Source organism: Pleurodeles waltl, chromosome 10 (assembly GCF_031143425.1).
Source record: "Pleurodeles waltl isolate 20211129_DDA chromosome 10, aPleWal1.hap1.20221129, whole genome shotgun sequence".
Taxonomy (NCBI): domain Eukaryota; kingdom Metazoa; phylum Chordata; class Amphibia; order Caudata; family Salamandridae; genus Pleurodeles; species Pleurodeles waltl.
Window position 1 is genome coordinate 791,745,062 of NC_090449.1, and position 22,042 is coordinate 791,767,103.

The following is a 22,042-nucleotide window of genomic DNA, read 5'->3' on the forward strand; positions in this document are numbered from 1 at the left end:
ACCCACTGCTTTGCTTTCAAAGCAGAACTACACCATTGTGGGGTCTCATACAGTATGATGTCTAAGCACTAGCAGAACACATGGAAAGAATACAACACGTGCACACAGTAAAAGGGCCCAGATATAGCAAAGATGGACAAAGGACCTAATGACGTAAAGGACGAAGACAGCTTCATCTATAGAATGTTAGTTACTACCTAAGCCCACCAACCTCCAAACGCACAACTTGCTCCTTCTAGTCGCTAGTGTGAGAGGCTCAGGAAAGGGTCCTTTTCACAATTGTCACCAAATCTGTGAAGCAGATGCCAGCAAGCATTGCCACGCCGTTAAACAGGGCTCACACACGGAATGCACAGAGCACTGCCTTTCAAGGCGTCAGTGTAAATAACAATGCAACACGTAAATAAATAACTGGCAAGCCTGGGCCTCCCCATCGGGAGGCCCTTTGTGACTACATATTTTGGCACAGCGGGTATTTTGAAAGCTCTACAGTTTCATACAACATAACGAACTGTCATAATGTCTCAAGAAAATCGTGGCATGTTGCTTTTGCCAAGGCATACAAAATGATTAGGAGGCTAAGCATACATTGGCATACATATCCACTCAAGTGAGGGACGGATAGACAAGGAAAAAGTAATTCATACCCAGACTGTCTGAGATAGATAGATAGATAGATAGATAGATAGATAGATAGATAGATAGATAGATAGATAGATAGATAGATGGATAGATAGATCATAAAGGGACCTGGGGTAACAAATGACACAGGGACCTGGGGTAACAAATGACACTTTGGAACTGGCATACACTACTCTGGTGTGGTTAAGCCATTATTGGGGCACATGGATTGAAAACAATTTGATTTGCAACACAAATTGGCGTTAACCTGTGCAGACAGTTTGAGAACATTAATTAAAAATATTAACCTTGAAATGAAAAATAAAATGAAAAGTGAACTATGTTGTTAAAGACATGAATAGAAATATTCGTCTGCATAAACGTTACCATTAAACCAGAAACCTAGTGATAAAGATCTGTCACTGAGATGTGAAGTGCTCAGAAAAGTTGTGTCTGTTTTTAATGTTTTTAATGTGTCCTAGAATTTTAAATCACATTACTTGCAAGACCCCTTTACTAGGTTACACGTAATAAAAAAATAAAAAAAAACACCCAGTAGGTTATAATGTTGTGTCACTTTGCACCAGCCACCCAAAAATTGGAAATTCAGCAGCTTATGTCCACAACCTTAGCAATTCAACAAGCTGCCAATTTTTTCTCTGGCAGGTACACAGCTCTTCACCTACCACAACTCTTCTAAGCACCCTTGACCTCCTGCTGTAGCACAAAACACACACCACTCCTTTATCATTCCGAAGGCTTATAAAATAGATTTTTTTTTACATCTGAAAGGTAGCTCTCCTTTTGTTTAATGTGCTTCCTATTGGATGTCTCACTCGCCTGTGAGCCAACACAGACATAATTCCACCTTTAAAGTTTAAAGCAGAACGAGAAATATTTAAACAACAGTTTCCTATCAATGCTCAATATCGTGTAAGATGGCGCTATTATTAGATATTGCCTGACAAGATGGCCGATAGATATTAAAGCTAAAGGGTAAATCAGTGAAAAGTGTACAGGCCTAAAGATATGCACTCCTGGAATTATGAGCAAATCTCATCGCTGGTCAGGCTGGACAGGGTGTTACAAACACGGATGCTCCGTTTTCGAGCCCTCGCGATTTAAAACAAAGTATTTCTGGAGACTCCACCGAGGAGCATGGAGAGGTGATGGGTTCCTTTGTCTCTGGGAGCACTCGCTCACTCCGAGCTGACTCCCTGATATCAGCTCTCGGCCAGCCCGCAGAGAGGGATGCACTCCTTGACACCTGAGATGAATTGTTGCACCCTGGATGACTCCAGCTCGGTTCAATATTTATCGAAACAAAAACCTCCGCTGGGTGAGACTCGACTGGTCACTTCCAGGGCAACAGCGGCGCTTGTGGAAGGTGATCTGAACTCGCAGATACACCCAGTGTAAATAATTCATGGTTGTGGGTATCCATCCGCGGTCCTAAAACATTTTAGAAGAGGGAGATTAAAAAAATATATAATCGTAAGAATGTATTTTCCCCGTTAGCTTCTATTGAACCAGAGGCAATTTTAAGTGCGATACAGTCAAAATAAAGCAATTTTTTTGCTTCAAATATGTAAAGTGTCCCACGAGAATAGGGTCTATTGACATTTGGTCTTCTAAAAACATGGCTGAATTTATGTGGCTGAATCATGTCCTGGCGTTCTGGAAATGTGTATTGCAACTTGCACATCCTGGAACCTGCCAGTAAAGTCACTGCATTTTCAAGGCTAATATCCACTGGGCAGCAAGGGAGTAGCGATCAATAGAGAGCAGGCGCGGGGGCTCCGGGGCCCAGAGTGAGGTGCTCACTTCACCCCAATTAGTGGCTTATTTTTTTTGCTACCAAACCAAAGGATCGTTTTCCTTGATTGCATTAGGGCCCATTACACCCTTGCTACACCACCTTGGACACACAAAGGTGCATGAGGAATTCCTGCTTACATGCCGCGCACTACATCATGCCATTCCAGGGGAAAAGGTTATATGGCCTAGTATTCATGACTGACTTTTTCACTGGTGCACAAGAACGCCTCATGGCACCCATTGTCGATGAAACACTTTGATAGAGATATAGTGGTGTGCAAAATTCACATAATTTCCTTTTGAATAATTGCACAAAATTGTTGAAAAATTACGTGAGGTATGAATAGGAACTTTATGCTATATTTTAGTGTGAAATGCATCCTCTCATCAAATTCGGAAGTGCGGAATCACTACGCCCTAAGAAATAGCGCAAAAACCACAAGTGCTGTGGACAAGAACTTCTCACGTTCTGTCCTTATTCCATCGCAGCTGTGATGAGATTTTTACCCAAGAAACCCTCAATTATTTTAAGTGCCATAATGACGTAATTTCATGGAAGTTTAAATAACATTCACTAAGTGAAATTCCGGAAATCACATAGATTACAGCAGCGTAATATTTTGGCCAAGTCTAGTAACATACAAGGCATCACAGTGAACCAATAAGGATGTCTAGTGAAAAAAGGGGATGAGGCGTTACACTTAGGAAGCAGAAGGGACAATCTATTCTTTTTTTTCAGCAGCCGTCCTTCCATAATATATATGTACATATCTACACCAGCTGTCCATTGATCCTGAGGTGAATTCCTAAACAGACTGTAAATGTTGTTATTAGATGATTCACAGCATAAAACAAGAAAGGCCAGGCCAAAACACGTTTGTGGTCAATACAACCATGTACCTAAGGCACCTTGAATATATGTTTAGGTGTCTGCATTCTAATAATCACAGTTAATATCGTAGACTGTACAATGTGCCATTGTGTGCTAACTCGTTCTTAATAAGGTACACTGAAGACAGGTCTTGTTACTGAAAAGGCTTCCCGTTATCCATATGATATTAGTGTCTGCATTTTCACAGGGATAATTTTCTTAAACTGTAGGAGTACATTTTAGGATTTCTATAAAATTGCAACAAAAAAAAAAGATCCCCAAAAAGTTTTGTGAAATTCCACAAGCATTTTGTGAAATTAAGTAAAATTACACTTTTCGAGTAAAATGTGGTTAGCTGGTATCAATTAAAAAATCTTGTGAGGTACAGGGAAACTGGTTCGAGAAGAAAGTGTCTCTCATTGAGGCATTTCTGAGTTAACTAGACTTCTTATGCAAAATCTGCACAACATTGTATAATGCAAAAAATCGAGAAATTATAGACAGTAAATGCTGTGAATTTCTCTTTCCAGTGTTTCCTTCCTTGCCATTGATGTCATTTTTTCGATGAGTCACTGGTTGTCTGAACTAGATTCTAAACCAAAATGAGGCCTGGAAATTTTTTGATAGAATTCAATTATTGCACAAATCGAGTGAGGAGACAAACTCTCAGAAAGGGAGATTGCCCCCTGCCGCCCTGAAAAGTCATGGGGAAAAACTCAACGGTCAAATAATGCACTTTGTAGTACAATTTTCTGCACAGATTGGCTAAAATTGTGTAACTTTTATATATACGTCTTAAGCAAGTCCTGTACAGTTTTCCAGCAGCATATGATTTGCCTCAGTGTCTTAGAATGACATTTCCCAATACCAACAAATCGTGTGAGCATGCATAAACTGTATGCTCAATATACAACACCCACCACACAGCGTGTGTCTGTGCCATCGAAGAAGTAGTACCTAATTAATACTGTGTGTTCCATTAGAAGAAAATCACAACCACAAATCTCTTGGCAGGAGAAACAATGTCAGTGTAAAATACTATACTAGGAAACAATACCCATATTTCATTTAATGCCACATAGTAGCTCTAAAATGTATGTGCCAGAAAATAAAATAACGTCAGTATTAAAAAAGTAAGAGTGCTTCCATAGTACATCAAGGTATTTACAAGGTATATTCTAGGCTATGGCCAAATATGATAGGCTGCTATGCAAGTATTGCAAAATAAAGGCGCCAATGTGATGTCCAATTTGGCAACATTCCTGGGTGGAGGGTGGGGTGTACCTTGATGAGTTAAAGCTCTCTCCAATGTGTCCATTAGAGGCGATCATTATGCTCAAGGAGGCCATAGCTCCTATTGTGTGAGGGCCAGTTCTCACTGTTTAAGGAGAGGGGCGAGGGGTCAGTGTGACACAGCTGTTGCCTGGAGGTTTAGGGACTAGGGGCCATATGTACAAACACTTTTTCCCATAGAATGGGTAAAAACCTTTGCTACATCTGGCCCTAGGTTACAGATGTTGTAGGTGTATGCCATGAGCAGCAAAGTTATGCATACAGATACATATGCTGTCTCCATGACAGTGAGCACAGTGCCCTAGGGGGTAGACACTGCTGTGGCAAATTTTATATTACTCAATCATTCTGGTCTCATCAATGACCCGGCAAAGTAAAGCACACTTTGCAACATCTGCATATGGATTGCTCCTCAGAATGTAAGGAACCATTGTCACGTCAGCATTCACATTGGCCACCACAGACTATGACTACAGCTGTGAATTTAGAAAATATATTTAGGCACAGAAGTATGCCACTAATAAGAGTCAATTCGCCTCCTCCTGTATTGTTTATTGTAATGAAGTATTCAAGGGACAGCTAAAAATCGAAATAATTGCTTTCCAGAAATAAATTATAAGTAATCCATGATAGTAGCACAGGTGACACACCGTGATCCATATTTTACACTTTTCAAAGAGGCTGCATTCTATTTTATTTGATACCAGGGTTAAGTTCATTGGATGTGGTGGAACTACATAAAAATGTGCGATAAAACAGCAAGCCAGTGCAGAACGATAAGAAGAAGGTGTGTGGAAAAATGTTTACAAATATATGTATGATTGATGTATCAAATTCACAGTTGTATAAAAAGTAATTGTAAATTGAACTGAAAAACAATCTCGACCAATACATCAACATCAAACACAAAGCCAAATTGGCAGGGTCTTCACCACGGCAAATAACTCATTTAAAGTAGCCACCAGCAACATCCTACAGGAAAAAGGCTTTATAGAGATATTTTACAAGATAGAGTACTTGGGCCCTTAGTTATACTTTTTTGTGCCACATTTGCGTCACATTTGGACGCAAAAGCTGGGCAAACTTCCAAAACACAATTGTATTTTGTAAGTTAGCGCCGCTTTTGCGTAAAAAAATGACACAAACGCGGCACAAAAAAAGTATAAATATGGGCCTTAGTTTCTGAACAGAGTGACACTGCAAACCTTTATTAATACAAATGTGCCTGCATTGCAACCAAGGAGTCATGCAGTTACATGCTGAAAACAGGCCCTTCCCTATTAGCTCTACCAATGTCTTTTGTGGAGGTTCATGGGAAAAGCACATGAGGAAGAAAGCAACACAGAGTGTGGGGGTGTTTTCCAGATGGAGAGCCCACAACAGAGAGCAACAGAGATGTGTTGTGGGCGAGGAAAAAGGGGGTGGGGTGGCGGACGGGGGTCCAAGGGGGAAGCACACAAGAGAGAGAAAGCAAAACACAGTGCATGATGGCTAGAGGGTGCATACAAAGGCGAGAGAAAAATGAAGTGTGGGGTGTCTAGTGGGGGGGGGGAAACAAACAAGGGAGATAGCAACATGGAGCCCAGGAGAAGGGGTTGTTTGCAGGGTGTAGGAAGTTGGCTCTGTATGTGCTATTTCAAAGTAAGGAATAGCATGCACAGAGTCCAAGGGTTCCCCTTAGAGGTAAAATAGTGGTAAAAATAGATAATACTAATGCTCTATTTTGTGGTAGTGTGGTCGAGCAGTAGGCTTATCCAAGGAGTAGTGTTAAGCATTTGTTGTACATACACATAGACAATAAATGAGGTACACACACTCAGAGACAAATCCAGCCAATAGGTTTTTGTATAGAAAAATATCTTTTCTTAGTTTATTTTAAGAACCACAGGTTCAAATTCTACATGTAATATCTCATTCGAAAGGTATTGCAGGTAAGTACTTTAGGAACTTCAAATCATCAAAATTGCATGTATACTTTTCAAGTTATTCACAAATAGCTGTTTTAAAAGTGGACACAGTGCAATTTTCACAGTTCCTAGGGGAGGTAAGTATTTGTTAGGTTAACCAGGTAAGTAAGACACTTACAGGGCTTAGTTCTTGGTCCAAGGTAGCCCACCGTTGGGGGTTCCGAGCAACCCCAAAGTCACCACACCCGCAGCTCAGGGCCGGTCAGGTGCAGAGTTCAAAGTGGTGCCCAAAACGCATAGGCTAGAATGGAGAGAAGGGGGTGCCCCGGTTCCGGTCTGCTTGCAGGTAAGTACCCGCGTCTTCGGAGGGCAGACCAGGGGGGTTTTGTAGGGCACCGGGGGGACACAAGTCCACACAGAAATTTCACCCTCAGCAGCGCGGGGGCGGCCGGGTGCAGTGTAGAAACAAGCGTCGGGTTTGTAATGTTAGTCTATGAGAGATCTCGGGATCTCTTCAGCGCTGCAGGCAGGCAAGGGGGGGATTCCTCGGGGAAACCTCCACTTGGGCAAGGGAGAGGGACTCCTGGGGGTCACTTCTCCAGTGAAAGTCCGGTCCTTCAGGTCCTGGGGGCTGCGGGTGCAGGGTCTCTCCCAGGCGTCGGGACTTTGGATTCAAAGAGTCGCGGTCAGGGGAAGCCTCGGGATTCCCTCTGCAGGCGGCGCTGTGGGGGCTCAGTGGGGACAGGTTTTGGTACTCACAGTATCAGAGTAGTCCTGGGGTCCCTCCTGAGGTGTCGGTTCTCCACCAGCCGAGTCGGGGTCGCCGGGTGCAGTGTTGCAAGTCTCACGCTTCTTGCGGGGAGCTTGCAGGGTTCTTTAAAGCTGCTGGAAACAAAGTTGCAGCTTTTCTTGGAGCAGGTCCGCTGTCCTCGGGAGTTTCTTGTCTTTTCGAAGCAGGGGCAGTCCTCAGAGGATGTCGAGGTCGCTGGTCCCTTTGGAAGGCGTCGCTGGAGCAGGATCTTTGGAAGGCAGGAGACAGGCCGGTGAGTTTCTGGAGCCAAGGCAGTTGTCATCTTCTGGTCTTCCGCTGCAGGGGTTTTCAGCTAGGCAGTCCTTCTTCTTGTAGTTGCAGGAATCTAATTTTCTAGGGTTCAGGGTAGCCCTTAAATACTAAATTTAAGGGCGTGTTTAGGTCTGGGGGGTTAGTAGCCAATGGCTACTAGCCCTGAGGGTGGGTACACCCTCTTTGTGCCTCCTCCCAAGGGGAGGGGGTCACAATCCTAACCCTATTGGGGGAATCCTCCATCTGCAAGATGGAGGATTTCTAAAAGTTAGAGTCACCTCAGCTCAGGACACCTTAGGGGCTGTCCTGACTGGCCAGTGACTCCTCCTTGTTTCTTTCTTTGTTCCCTCCAGCCTTGCCGCCAAAAGTGGGGGCCGTGGCCGGAGGGGGCGGGCAACTCCACTAAGCTGGAGTGCCCTGCTGGGCTGTGACAAAGGGGTGAGCCTTTGAGGCTCACCGCCAGGTGTCACAGCTCCTGCCTGGGGGAGGTGTTAGCATCTCCACCCAGTGCAGGCTTTGTTACTGGCCTCAGAGTGACAAAGGCACTCTCCCCATGGGGCCAGCAACATGTCTCTAGTGTGGCAGGCTGCTGGAACTAGTCAGCCTACACAGACAGTCGGTTAAGTTTCAGGGGGCACCTCTAAGGTGCCCTCTGGGGGTGTATTTTGCAATAAAATGTACACTGGCATCAGTGTGCATTTATTGTGCTGAGAAGTTTGATACCAAACTTCCCAGTTTTCAGTGTAGCCATTATGGTGCTGTGGAGTTCGTGTTTGACAAACTCCCAGACCATATACTCTTATGGCTACCCTGCACTTACAATGTCTAAGGTTTTGTTTAGACACTGTAGGGGTACCATGCTCATGCACTGGTACCCTCACCTATGGTATAGTGCACCCTGCCTTAGGGCTGTAAGGCCTGCTAGAGGGGTGACTGACCTATACTTGCATAGGCAGTGAGAGGCTGGCATGGCACCCTGAGGGGAGTGCCATGTCGACTTACTCGTTTTGTTCTCACTAGCACACACAAGCTGGCAAGCAGTGTGTCTGTGCTGAGTGAGAGGTCTCCAGGGTGGCATAAGACATGCTGCAGCCCTTAGAGACCTTCCTTGGCATCAGGGCCCTTGGTACTAGAAGTACCAGTTACAAGGGACTTATCTGGATGCCAGGGTCTGCCAATTGTGGATACAAAAGTACAGGTTAGGGAAAGAACACTGGTGCTGGGGCCTGGTTAGCAGGCCTCAGCACACTTTCAATTGTAAACATAGCATCAGCAAAGGCAAAAAGTCAGGGGGCAACCATGCCAAGGAGGCATTTCCTTACACATTTTTCTTGCCTTTGGACTCTTCAGCAGCTTGCTGCCTAAGGCCTTCAAGAGAGGGACAGGTTTCTTGTCCCTTACACAGCTCAGTTCCCTCAGAGGGCAGAACTTCTTCCTGAGAAGAGAGGTTCCCTTTCTTTTGCTGTGTTGCAGTTGGTTTCCCAACTGACTTTCCTGTTCTCTTGGTAGGCTGGGCCATTTTTCCAGACTCCAGCTCTACTTTTTCACCCTGTGCCTTGCATTGTGCTCTTGTTTTCACACACACCAGTTCAGGGATACCCAGCATTGCTGCATGGGTTTTTAGTTCTACCTCAGCCCATGCTGAGGACTCCAGGTCATTTCCAAGCAGACAGTCCACTGGGATATTTGAGGAGACCACCACCTGTTTCAGGCCATTGACCCCTCCCCATTCTAAAGTAACCATTGCCATGGGATGTACTTTTCTCTGATTGTCAGCGTTGGTGACTGTGTAAGTTTTTCCAGTCAGGTATTGGCCAGGGGAAACCAGTTTCTCTGTCACCATGGTGACACTGGCACCTGTATCCCTCAGGCCCTCTATTCTAGTCCCATTAATTAAGAGTTGCTGTCTGTATTTTTGCATGTTAGGCGGCCAGACAGCTAGTGTGGCTAAATCCACCCCACCCTCAGAAACTAGAGTAGCTTCAGTGTGGACCCTGATTTGCTCTGGGCACACTGTTGATCCCACTTGGAGACTAGCCATACCAGTGTTACCTGGATGGGAGTTTGGAGTGGAACCTTTCTTGGGACAGGCCTTGTCTCCAGTTTGGTGTCCATGCTGTTTACAGCTATGACACCAGGCCTTTTTGGGATCAAAGTTTTTACCCTTGTACCCATTGTTTTGTGAGGAGGCTCTGGGCCCACCCTCCTGTGCAGGTTTTTGGGGGCCTGTAGAAGACTCTTTACTATTTTTAGTTTTGGTTGTCTCATCACCCTTCCCCTGGGGAGTCTTTGTGACCCCTTTCTTTTGGTCACCCCCTGTTGAAGTCTTGGACACCCTTGTCTTGACCCAATGGTCCGCCTTCTTTCCCAATTCTTGGGGAGAAATTGGTCCTAGGTCTACCAGATGCTGATGCAGTTTATCATTGAAACAATTACTTAACAGGTGTTCTTTCACAAATAAATTGTACAGCCCATCATAATTACTTACACCACTGCCTTGAATCCAACCATCTAGTGTTTTCACTGAGTAGTCAACAAAGTCAACCCAGGTCTGGCTCGAGGATTTTTGAGCCCCCCTGAACCTAATCCTGTACTCCTCAGTGGAGAATCCAAAGCCCTCAATCAGGGTACCCTTCATGAGGTCATAAGATTCTGCATCTTTTCCAGAGAGTGTGAGGAGTCTATCCCTACACTTTCCAGTGAACATTTCCCAAAGGAGAGCACCCCAGTGAGATCTGTTCACTTTTCTGGTTACACAAGCCCTCTCAAAAGCTGTGAACCATTTGGTGATGTCATCACCATCTTCATATTTTGTCACAATCCCTTTGGGGATTTTTAACATGTCAGGAGAATCTCTGACCCTATTTATATTGCTGCCACCATTGATGGGTCCTAGGCCCATCTCTTGTCTTTCCCTCTCTATGGCTAGGATCTGTCTTTCCAAAGCCAATCTTTTGGCCATCCTGGCTAACTGGATGTCCTCTTCACTGGGGCTATCCTCAGTGATTTCAGAGGTGTTGGTCTCTCCTGTGAGGGAACCAGCATCTCTGACTATTATTTTAGGAGTCAGGGTTTGAGGGACCCTGTTCTCCCTAGATAGGACTGGTAGGGGGGAATTGTCCTCCAAGTCACTATCCTCTTCCTCTGAGTTGCCACCCTCAGAGGGGTTGGCCTTTTCAAACTCTGCCAAAAGCTCCTGGAGCTGTATTTTGGTAGGTTTGGGGCCCATTGTTATTTTCTTTATTTTACAGAGTGACCTTAGCTCCCTCATCTTAAGATGGAGGTAAGGTGTGGTGTCGAGTTCCACCACAGTCACATCTGTGCTAGACATTTTGCTTCTAAAAGTTGGAATACTTTTTAAGAATCTACAACTGGTTCTAGAATCTAATTCAAACTTTTACAAACTTTTAAACTCTAAAAGAAATGCTAAACAGGATCTAACACAAGGCCCTAGCAGGTCTTTTAAGAATTTAGAAAACTTTTCAAATTGCAAAAATCAATTTCTAATGACAATTTTGGAATTTGTCGTGTGATCAGGTATTGGCTGAGTAGTCCAGCAAATGCAAAGTCTTGTACCCCACCGCTGATCCACCAATGTAGGAAGTTGGCTCTGTATGTGCTATTTCAAAGTAAGGAATAGCATGCACAGAGTCCAAGGGTTCCCCTTAGAGGTAAAATAGTGGTAAAAATAGATAATACTAATGCTCTATTTTGTGGTAGTGTGGTCGAGCAGTAGGCTTATCCAAGGAGTAGTGTTAAGCATTTGTTGTACATACACATAGACAATAAATGAAGTACACACACTCAGAGACAAATCCAGCCAATAGGTTTTTGTATAGAAAAATATCTTTTCTTAGTTTATTTTAAGAACCACAGGTTCAAATTCTACATGTAATATCTCATTCGAAAGGTATTGCAGGTAAGTACTTTAGGAACTTCAAATCATCAAAATTGCATGTATACTTTTCAAGTTATTCACAAATAGCTGTTTTAAAAGTGGACACTTAGTGCAATTTTCACAGTTCCTAGGGGAGGTAAGTATTTGTTAGGTTAACCAGGTAAGTAAGACACTTACAGGGCTTAGTTCTTGGTCCAAGGTAGCCCACCGTTGGGGGTTCCGAGCAACCCCAAAGTCACCACACCCGCAGCTCAGGGCCGGTCAGGTGCAGAGTTCCAAGTGGTGCCCAAAACACATAGGCTAGAATGGAGAGAAGGGGGTGCCCCGGTTCCGGTCTGCTTGCAGGTAAGTACCCGCGTCTTCGGAGGGCAGACCAGGGGGGTTTTGTAGGGCACCGGGGGGGACACAAGCCCACACAGAAATTTCACCCTCAGCGGCGCGGGGGCGGCCGGGTGCAGTGTAGAAACAAGCGTCGGGTTCGCAATGTTAGTCTATGAGAGATCTCGGGATCTCTTCAGCGCTGCAGGCAGGCAAGGGGGGGATTCCTCGGGGAAACCTCCACTTGGGCAAGGGAGAGGGACTCCTGGGGGTCACTTCTCCAGTGAAAGTCCGGTCCTTCAGGTCCTGGGGGCTGCGGGTGCAGGGTCTCTCCCAGGCGTCGGGACTTTAGGTTCAAAGAGTCGCGGTCAGGGGAAGCCTCGGGATTCCCTCTGCAGGCGGCGCTGTGGGGGCTCAGGGGGGACAGGTTTTGGTACTCACAGTATCAGAGTAGTCCTGGGGTCCCTCCTGAGGTGTTGGATCGCCACCAGCCGAGTCGGGGTCGCCGGGTGCAGTGTTGCAAGTCTCACGCTTCTTGCGGGGAGCTTGCAGGGTTCTTTAAAGCTGCTGGAAACAAAGTTGCAGCTTTTCTTGGAGCAGGTCCGCTGTCCTCGGGAGTTTCTGGTCTTTTCAAAGCAGGGGCAGTCCTCAGAGGATGTCGAGGTCGCTGGTCCCTTTGGAAGGCGTCGCTGGAGCAGGATCTTTGGAAGGCAGGAGACAGGCCGGTGAGTTTCTGGAGCCAAGGCAGTTGTCGTCTTCTGGTCTTCCGCTGCAGGGGTTTTCAGCTGGGCAGTCCTTCTTCTTGTAGTTGCAGGAATCTAATTTTCTAGGGTTCAGGGTAGCCCTTAAATACTAAATTTAAGGGCGTGTTTAGGTCTGGGGGGTTAGTAGCCAATGGCTACTAGCCCTGAGGGTGGGTACACCCTCTTTGTGCCTCCTCCCAAGGGGAGGGGGTCACAATCCTAACCCTATTGGGGGAATCCTCCATCTGCAAGATGGAGGATTTCTAAAAGTTAGAGTCACCTCAGCTCAGGACACCTTAGGGGCTGTCCTGACTGGCCAGTGACTCCTCCTTGTTTCTTTCTTTGTTCCCTCCAGCCTTGCCGCCAAAAGTGGGGGCCGTGGCCGGAGGGGGCGGGCAACTCCACTAAGCTGGAGTGCCCTGCTGGGCTGTGACAAAGGGGTGAGCCTTTGAGGCTCACCGCCAGGTGTCACAGCTCCTGCCTGGGGGAGGTGTTAGCATCTCCACCCAGTGCAGGCTTTGTTACTGGCCTCAGAGTGACAAAGGCACTCTCCCCATGGGGCCAGCAACATGTCTCTAGTGTGGCAGGCTGCTGGAACTAGTCAGCCTACACAGACAGTCGGTTAAGTTTCAGGGGGCACCTCTAAGGTGCCCTCTGGGGGTGTATTTTGCAATAAAATGTACACTGGCATCAGTGTGCATTTATTGTGCTGAGAAGTTTGATACCAAACTTCCCAGTTTTCAGTGTAGCCATTATGGTGCTGTGGAGTTCGTGTTTGACAAACTCCCAGACCATATACTCTTATGGCTACCCTGCACTTACAATGTCTAAGGTTTTGTTTAGACACTGTAGGGGTACCATGCTCATGCACTGGTACCCTCACCTATGGTATAGTGCACCCTGCCTTAGGGCTGTAAGGCCTGCTAGAGGGGTGACTGACCTATACTTGCATAGGCAGTGAGAGGCTGGCATGGAACCCTGAGGGGAGTGCCATGTCGACTTACTCGTTTTGTTCTCACTAGCACACACAAGCTGGCAAGCAGTGTGTCTGTGCTGAGTGAGAGGTCTCCAGGGTGGCATAAGACATGCTGCAGCCCTTAGAGACCTTCCTTGGCATCAGGGCCCTTGGTACTAGAAGTACCAGTTACAAGGGACTTATCTGGATGCCAGGGTCTGCCAATTGTGGATACAAAAGTACAGGTTAGGGAAAGAACACTGGTGCTGGGGCCTGGTTAGCAGGCCTCAGCACACTTTCAATTGTAAACATAGCATCAGCAAAGGCAAAAAGTCAGGGGGCAACCATGCCAAGGAGGCATTTCCTTTTGTAATTTTCAGCCTACACAGACAGTCGGTTAAGTTTCAGGGGGCACCTCTAAGGTGCCCTCTGGGGGTGTATTTTGCAATAAAATGTACACTGGCATCAGTGTGCATTTATTGTGCTGAGAAGTTTGATACCAAACTTCCCAGTTTTCAGTGTAGCCATTATGGTGCTGTGGAGTTCGTGTTTGACAAACTCCCAGACCATATACTCTTATGGCTACCCTGCACTTACAATGTCTAAGGTTTTGTTTAGACACTGTAGGGGTACCATGCTCATGCACTGGTACCCTCACCTATGGTATAGTGCACCCTGCCTTAGGGCTGTAAGGCCTGCTAGAGGGGTGACTGACCTATACTTGCATAGGCAGTGAGAGGCTGGCATGGCACCCTGAGGGGAGTGCCATGTCGACTTACTCGTTTTGTTCTCACTAGCACACACAAGCTGGCAAGCAGTGTGTCTGTGCTGAGTGAGAGGTCTCCAGGGTGGCATAAGACATGCTGCAGCCCTTAGAGACCTTCCTTGGCATCAGGGCCCTTGGTACTAGAAGTACCAGTTACAAGGGACTTATCTGGATGCCAGGGTCTGCGGCACAAAAAAAGTATAAATATGGGCCTTAGTTTCTGAACAGAGTGACACTGCAAACCTTTATTAATACAAATGTGCCTGCATTGCAACCAAGGAGTCATGCAGTTACATGCTGAAAACAGGCCCTTCCCTATTAGCTCTACCAATGTCTTTTGTGGAGGTTCATGGGAAAAGCACATGAGGAAGAAAGCAACACAGAGTGTGGGGGTGTTTTCCAGATGGAGAGCCCACAACAGAGAGCAACAGAGATGTGTTGTGGGCGAGGAAAAAGGGGGTGGGGTGGCGGACGGGGGTCCAAGGGGGAAGCACACAAGAGAGAGAAAGCAAAACACAGTGCATGATGGCTAGAGGGTGCATACAAAGGCGAGAGAAAAATGAAGTGTGGGGTGTCTAGTGGGGGGGGGAAACAAACAAGGGAGATAGCAACATGGAGCCCAGGAGAAGGGGTTGTTTGCAGGGGCAGAGCACACAAGGGAGAGAGCAACTTGGAGCCCGGGTGAGTTTCTAGGGAGAGATGCATATGAGTGAAAGAGTAATGCATGTTATGGGGATGGGGGCTTGCCAGTGGTGAGAAGCACGCAAGGAGATAGCAACACAGAGCATGGGAGCTTGGGGAAGCACACAAGAAAGACAGAAACACAATACGGGGGCAGAGGGATTTGCCAGGGAAAGTAAACAAGGGATTGAGCAACATGGAGCATAGGAGTGGGGTGTTTTCTAGTTGGGGAAGCACAAGAGGGAAAGAGCAACAAGGACAAGTGTGGCAGGGAAGTACATGAGGGAAAGAGCAGCGCAGAACTCAGAGGCACAGTGATTTTCAGGAGAGAAGCACGTGATGGAGAGAGTAACATATTGCATAGGGGTGCAGGGGGTTTGCAACGGTGACGCTTATGACAGAGAGGCCAACACAGAGCATGGAGTGTTTTGCAGGGGAGATAAACACATGAGGGAGAGAGCTATAAAACACGTTCACTATCATAAAGTGCTTAACCAAAAAGCTTTTTTTTTTAAACAAGGAGTTACCTAAAAAGTGAGCAGTGGGAGTATACAAGTCAGTCAAGAAAAATAAAGATTAAGAGGCTCTGGTCCATTGGAGTGAAACACAAAAGATAGACTAGATGGTACACAGAAAGCCATAAAAAAAGAAGTAAGTAAATAAGAGTGACAATGCAGCCAAGAATTGGTAAGCAATGGGTAGTTGTAAGCCTTCTGTACGATCTTGTATGCCCACAAAAGATCTTTCACAACTAGACAGCTTGCAGTGGATGGCAGGTGAGACCCATCTAACATCTGGAGTAGCAATGGGGCTGAGAGAAAAGAGATTCATATGTAGGAGGTACTACAAAGGGTGCCAAAAATGTTAATAGACTAGTAAACATCATGCAAAAAAGAAGTGTGGAAGACATTGCAAACTATCCAAAAGTCAATGTTTACTTAATAATTACCAGTAAGGGAGGCTCCTTCCTTTGAACAAGGGTTCATAGAAAAGAGTGTAGATTCTTTTGGAAAGCACACAATTCGGACACACAAATACATTAGGGATCCTAGTTGTGTCAGGATGGTACTCACAGTGTCAGGAAGATATTCAGCATCGCAGGTCTGTTGCTCAGGTAGCAAGAAACCTCTGATAGTTACTTATTACCATATGGCGGAAGATCTTACAGGTTCAGGCGTAAGACAGTACAAATATGCATTTGGTTAATAATGGTTACTGTCACAATGCAAGTGGAGTGTAAAGCGCACATTGGTGCAACAGTTTTCAGATTATCCTAGTGTGCAAAGCACAGCTTGGTATGCCGGTTTCCACAATCTGACAGTAAAGAAAGTATACATTGCTACACCAGCCTATGTATTGCTCCTTGATACATGATGTGCCATTGCCATACCAGGAGGAGCATTTTGACATATTAGGAACATTATTTTTCCTTCCACTATCTTTTCCCATTGAACATATAAACAGTTGTGAATTAAGAAAGCATCTATCACCTTGTCCAAGGCCAAGGCTTATTCTTTGACAAACAGTGGCCCCTGAAGACTATGTCAACAGGGGAGAGTTCAAATCAAAGTGTGTCTTTTTCATGAAGAAAATCTAACAGTGCCCTATCACCTTAGAATGTATTTATATTAATATCAATATTTTAAAAACCAAATGGCCTGTTGGTTTGATCAAAGGTTCTTGTGAAGCTCTCCTCACATCTGCAGGAAAGGGACTATTTCACTTATGTGAAAGCAAGTGCTTCCACCTGTATGGGTAACTGAAATGGGTTTATTGAGCTGGACATGTAAGAAGCTCACCAAATTCCTGCCAAAACATCCTCTTGAAGCTATAATCGTAGCAGGAGAGGGAAGAACATAGGGATATTCATTGCCTTCTTTATTGGAAAATCATCACTCTCTTTGATTTAGTCATAAGGAAATCAGAAGAACCTGAAAGTATTGATGTATTACAGGCAGCCCTAGACCTATACTATTAGGTGTCCTCACCTGAAAACCTCTTTTACCTCTTCCGGACCAGGTTCTGTTCCAGCACAGCATCACTTTGGCCTTAGAATCCTACAGTCGAAGGATGTTTGAAATCTATAGTATCATTAATGATAATGTACTCTTGCTGATCTGTTCACAATGTTTTTGGTTGATTTCTATTAGGGAAGCTCGGGAATCATTTGATTACAAGGGAAGCGAGTTCTATATCTATATATGCTACGCATGTAAAGATGGAGTTTAGGTGGCAATTTACTTCACTTCTCCTCACTGGCATCAATTATTTTTAATCTCACACTGCTGGGTCAGTTAAATGTCATAATATCTGACCTGTCTGTGCCTTCACTCCCAAGAGCATGCCAACTGTTTTTCATCTGACCCTTGTGGTGTACTAGTGCTCCTATATCTGAGGTGGCAGGGTGGGCAAAAGAATGATGGACCGGGATGCAGCCTAGAGTAATTACCAGAAGCTGTAATTAAATCAAGTGTCCTACACATCACTTTTTTGCTTTATTCAGTGTGACACCCATCTACTAGCATAATATTTTAAACTCATAAAAGAATCAAGTATGGCAATTTTGGAGATAAATTGCTAGAAACCACTGATAGTGAAGTGTAATGTGAAAACGGACTGATTACTTTCACCAGCAGAATAGTATGCCCGTAGAGAAAGACATATCAGCATCTCTAATGAGCAAATGCATGTTGTGGACCTATCTCTAACTCCATCATTCTATTCCATGTAAGCATAATCCCATAAACATATTTTTACATGTACATCATTCAAAAGGGGTACATCATGTTTACACGGTAAAGGGCATCAGCTCAAGACACTCTTTAGAGCAGTGTAGATTTTGTTTTTATCTCTTAACAGTTTGGCATGCTTTCCTACTTCTTGTTTTAATACAATAATTGCATTTGTAGTTCATGAGAAGCTACACCAAAATGAAACCTTTTTTAACAGGCATGTTTTCAAGGCTGACACATCTTCCCCCGAAGACTAGTACCTTGAGGACATTTCCTGAAATGTATATGAGCACTTAAAGCTGAACAAGTTGCTCAAACCTGAAAGGTGGGAAGTGCTCTTTTCAGTGACTTGTTTATCCTAGCCACTCCTTTTCTTTATTAATCTGTGACACTGAAATGGGCACTTCTCGCCTCCCAGGGAGCATTATTTTAATGAATTATAAATAGGACTCCAAGGCTTATGGTATTTTTTTTTACATTCCATCTGTATTTATCTATAGTCAATTTTGTTTATTCTATCCATATTTATCCATATTTATTTTGTGCTTAGTGTAAAAAACAAAGCTACAATGGGTATAGTTCCATGCTTATTTAACCGACCAACAAATATTTACTCTTGCTTACTCATATTTGAATGATGAATGAGTTTTAATCATTTATAGTGCCATACAATCATCTGAAATTGTTTGCACCGTAGAACAGCTTAAACAGCTTTAGTGCTGCAGCTTTTGAAACTTCATTAGGTACTGATTTTTAATTTGTACCTCCCCTACCAGTCCACATGCACAGCTATTGACCAAGCATACGCGATTGACAGTCATGAGAATTGTCCAAAAGAAAACCTATTTTCTGTATTTTTCCCTTTTTATAAAAAACCCGAATACAAACAGATAAATATATTGCTTTCTCTCTCTATTTATCTGTAATAATCAGTTAAAACAAAAAACTGGAAGCCGTAATTATAAAAATATGTATTGAATTTGAGTGCCTCAGATTGAATTCCATAGAAAGGCAGAAACAGGTTGGTACCCCAGAAGTGGATTTTATCTGTAAGGGAAATAAAGCATTGACATGATGGGGGTTAAATAGGCCCCTGGTTTTTTACCTCACATTTATTGATGTTTTATCCATTCAGAGTGTAGAGTGCTAATAAGGGAAATAAATGTAAGTTATTTTTTTACACAATATGGCTTGACTTTTCAGTTCTTCAAGGATTATATTTTTATCTGTCCTGCTAGGTGGAAATCATCACATGAGAAGAAAGGTAAACATCTGACTGCGAAGGTATATAGAGCTATAGCAATTAGGTGGAATGAAGAATATGACCACCTGATATCCCACCTTTATTTCATATAGTTTTGCCTCCCTATGCATATCCTTTCTGGGAAGTTTCCTCTACTTATGTGAAATGAATGAGCCACAAATGTTCAGGGAGAAGGAGATTTCCACTAAGTTACAGGTCTTCACCCTTTTATGTAACTAGAGCTACTCATGTTCAATTAAAGTGATCCAGAGCTAGTAACAGGGATGTGGATTTCCTATCGCTGAAGACCAGGAAATATTGTTTGGGGTCAAGGGCAACAAGTTCTCATGTTTATTTTGCCCATGGGACAAGTAGGCTCAACCCCCTGCAGCAAAAGCCCTTTGGCTGCCAGTTTACAACAAAGGGAATAGTCTAAAGTGGAGGTAACATACGTGCCCATATGTTAATGCTGTTCGAACTAGTATTTATGGTACATTAATGAAAAACCTTCATTATTAGGGTGAGAGCCGAAAATAAACATTTTAAGGGTACACTGCACCGCAGACAGTGGTTCCTATAAAACAAGTGTACAAGCGTTTGAAAAGTTTAACAATATGAGGGTAAGCATAATGCTCCCAGAATGCTCTCTGATTAGATGCAAATGTCTACAGAAGCTTGTAAGCAAGAGTGATGATTCTTTGCTTTCAAAATAAAATGTTCAGAAAAGAATGCAAATAGGAAAAAAAGTGCTTCACTACAATGAAATTTTAGGTGCGTATTTCTATGAAGCGTCATTTATTAAAATGGGTTGATGCATGCTAGTATTTCAAAAAATATTCCTAATGGAAAATCAGTGTAACCATTTTCAGCAAGATTAAGGGAAGCATAAAAATAAACAAGCCCTGGCAAAGCCAACCGTTCCGACATTTTTTGTGAGTCTTTTGGTTTCGTCAATGTATGTCTTGTTTTGACATGGCTTGAGTAACACTTTATTGTTGTGGGAGCTGCCAGGCCCCACCATTGTAACAAACACTGGCAAAAAGAAAAAAAAATGTAGTCTCAAAAAGCACACATTGTAACCAGTGGTGTTACAAAGGCCCCGCAGCTCCACTCCAGGGGCCCCTCTAAGCACAGCACCTGCCCTAAGTGAGTCTGGAGGGTGCGGGGCCTCCCATGTTCTTTGCAGGGGGGCGCCTCCAGTTTTGTTACCCCACTGATTGCCACAGTAGTTCCTGGCACTGAACAAAACTACTTTATGTGCCAATATGCTCCTTGTGGAAGAGCAGAATGCGATCACTCACAGTAAATCCAGCGGATAGAGAGAGAAATAGAAGTTTAATAAAAACAAAATGTGTTTGTTAACACCAGACCTAATTAGGGACCCAATTATTAAATAAAGTCACAAAAGTGCACCCATGGTATAGGTCTTTGAATTAGTGGCTTTCATGAATTCACAAGAGCTTCCAGACGAAGACTAGGAAACTGTACTCCTAGAAAATATTTGTGAACTGTATTTTAGCTCGAACAAATATACAAGTGTAGATCTGTTCATGTGAAAATCTATTGAGTGTTTAAAAGTTCACTTTCCCTCCATCCACTTTTCCCCACCCTGGGAGAACTTCTACTTTTGCCATTGTCAGGAGTAAATTTCCAACCTTTCTCACTAAGGGAAAAGATTAGAGAAGAGCTTGTGAAAATCCTTAAAACATGCAAGTTAGTAGGTTTGCAAACTCAAAAGCGATCCAGCCCTGGAACTATTGCTTACTGCTTCCTCCAGCCCCAGTATGTAGATCTGCAGAAAGGTGGTAAAATAAGGAAATTGCTATAGTAGGGATTGAAATTGCAAGTATTCAAGTCCTACTCTAATGGTAGCCCTGGCATAATCAGAGAGGGTATTATCAGTGCTCTTACATAATGAGATTGCTGCCAGAATTTGTCACCGCACTACATGGCACTAAAGGGACAAGTAGATGTTTTTACAGGACAAGTAGATTTAAAAAGCAACCTGTCCCATGGACAAGTACATATTTTATTAAATTCCACACCCCTGTACTAATATGAGTAGTTTCGTAATAGTGACCATGTGAGACAAGATTATGTTAGTGGCCATCCCATGCATGAATACCAGCAGTGATCACCCAAAGTGCATCATGCAGAGTTACCACCGCTAATGTAATTTCTTTTTCAATTTGGAATGCATTTACAATGGTATTACCAGCAGCCATAACTGCAATGTGCCAGGCACCAGGGTAAAATTAGTAATATTGCACTATTTTCCCCTCAAATATATGTTTTTAAATATATTTTTGGAATCCATTTTTATCTAAACGTCAGCTTATGAGTTCTGATACCACACATTTTCATTGTGAAGACATACCTTTCAATTTTGTGATACATACATTATTTCAACCAAACAAAAGCTTCTAATTTAATATGCTGTGCTGCACATGGGAGAGCTACTTGCAGGTAGCTGGAGAGCTGCCAATGGTTCACAAGCTACTCTTGGAGAAGTCTTCACTAAGAACACCAAAGAGATAAGCGTTCCTCGTTAAAACAAAGAATTGATGTGGGATACAAATAAAAAGAAAAGGTGTCTGACAGGAAGACTAAGGAACAAGAGTTGGACGGCGCCCTTACTATGCCAATAATTTGAATGTGGAATGCAAGGGGCAGTCAAATCAACTCCAAACCAAACAGTTCACCAGGCCCCTAAAGCAACAAATGCACAATGGCACCCAGGGCGAGGAAGTAATATATATAACCAAACAGATGATTATTTAGTTCTGCTTAAAACAACTCTGTTGTGTGAAGCTAACATTCCCAACACTGGCAGTCTGTTCTCTCAATCTTTTTCTGTTGAAAGATGGTGTGCTTACCAATACCAGTATGGCACAACTCTGGTTTCCATGACTTGTGTACCACTTTTTACCTTTCACCAATGTATTAGGAAGTTTTAATAATACAGCAATAAACATTATCTGAATTTTATTCTGGAATCAATTGGAGGCCAGCTCAGCCTTTTTTATAATGTGTGTGATTTATAGTTAGTGCTTCCCTCTCCTGCTACTACCATAGTTGCATAAAGTTTTTTTTGGCAGATTTTTTGGTGAGCTTCCTAGACGCCCAACTTCTT

At 43.8% G+C, this 22,042-nt stretch overlaps 1 protein-coding gene and 1 long non-coding RNA gene across 4 annotated transcripts in view; one reads left to right on the plus strand and one right to left on the minus strand.

Moving 5' to 3' along the window:
- The window catches only part of HOXA3 (homeobox A3), a 93,146-nt gene that overhangs the window by 34,958 nt on the left and 36,146 nt on the right, over positions 1–22,042 (minus strand). The window lies entirely within an intron of this gene.
- LOC138261889 (uncharacterized) overlaps positions 1–22,042 on the plus strand; it is a 52,302-nt gene that overhangs the window by 7,922 nt on the left and 22,338 nt on the right. The gene's annotated exons all lie outside the window — the stretch shown is intronic.